Below are 1,708 nucleotides of genomic sequence, written 5' to 3' on the forward strand. Positions count from 1 at the left end.
TATATATATATATATATATATATATGTATATATGTATATATATAATTCATTTTTTCATATATGTATGTATGTATGTATGTGTGTGTGTTTGTTTGTGTGTGTATGGGAGAGGGGTGTTAAGTAATCCGGTCATCGGTCAAACATTGCCTTTTAGTTTTTATATGTTCTTAAAATCATTGGGGACTGGCGACGCAGAGGTTAGAGAAGGTGGGTCTATGATCAGTAGATCGACGGTTCAACTCCTGGTACCGACAAAGTCAAAATGTGGATGGGAAATGTCAAGCACCCACACCTGTCTCCACCTTCATTTGCTCCACCCTAGGCCATTGAGCAAGGCTCTTAACCCCCACCCTCTGCTCCTCCGGTCGTCCTAGATAGCAGCTCTCTGCTCCACACAGAGTGCTGTGGTAGCTCAGTGGTCTGTGGTTGTGTCAGGAAGGGAGTCCAACGTAAAAACAATCGCCAAGTCTTCATGCGAGTTAGTTTGCTGTGGCGACCCCTGAAGAAGGGAGCAGCTGAAAGAAAAGAGGAAGAAAAAAGTTCTTCAAGTGACTGAAGGGGTGGCTGAAAATTAATCTATGGTGATCAAGGCCATCATTGGCCATCATTGGCCACCTCCTGGCTCATCCATTGCACCTGGTGGAGATAAAACTGCTCCCTTAACTCCCCAGGATCCGTCACTCGGCACCGCCTCAGACAAGAAAAAAGAAAAACACCTAAAAAGGTAAATGTCTGTTTTTTTAGTAGTGTATTTCTTCCTCCACTGGAATATCGTACACCAAAAACATTAAAGTTTACTTGCATTTTCTGTTCAATTAATTCCAGTCCAAGAAAACATTAATCTTAAAAACAACAATATTCACTACGGGGAACTTGGTGTACCTTTTGTTTGGGTTGGAGTGTGTATTGATTTTAAGACAAATTGCTGAAGTTTCATGTTCTTACATGTCCCTCAATTGAACTGCTTGTCTATTTACACCATAGAAAAACATCATTATTAGTAAAACTGACCTTTCACCCCACTACAATTACGTATATACTGTACCTATTAGACATATGTATTTGAAATTGTTGTGAGGGAATTCATGTTCTGGATTTTGATTTCTCTTACAATTTATCGATTGGTTTATTATGTCACACTAGTGGTACTCTTCGTTGGCTAAAGTTGTAAACATCTATCTAACCATTAGTTCTAAACAAAGCACCTTACATCTTTAATTGGTTCTAAAGCATTTAAGTGCTTTAAAAGCATTTAACCTAAATCGGACTAATTACTCTCCCTAATCACACTCAGCAAAATATTCTGTAAGGGCTGATGTTCTAATAGTCAGAAAACACATTACTCTTACTGAAACATACGTGATCAGCATCTTTATTACAGATTATATTACAGGCCTCGGACAGTGTGGGCACAAACTGCTTCAGTTGTGGTTAGCTTGACATTTACACCACAGCCCTGAGCAAAGAAGCCTGTAAAATACCAAGGGTTATATAAAGGTCTGTTTAGATGGCTACAATTCTACCAGAGGATGTAATCTTATTAATGTTAGTCCTGTGCAGGGATAGAGAACAGAAGAAAAAAGAGGAACAACGGTGAAGGCTTTATGGACAAATAACATCAAATGAAACATCTTTACAGTTCCGCTATAATCGTTTCAACATTACATTTGATTCTTGCGATTGATTAGTATTAAACATGCTGAAATTA

This window comes from Nematolebias whitei, chromosome 12, assembly GCF_014905685.2.
Source record: "Nematolebias whitei isolate Nwh7 chromosome 12, NemWhi1, whole genome shotgun sequence".
NCBI classification, from domain to species: Eukaryota; Metazoa; Chordata; class Actinopteri; order Cyprinodontiformes; family Rivulidae; genus Nematolebias; species Nematolebias whitei.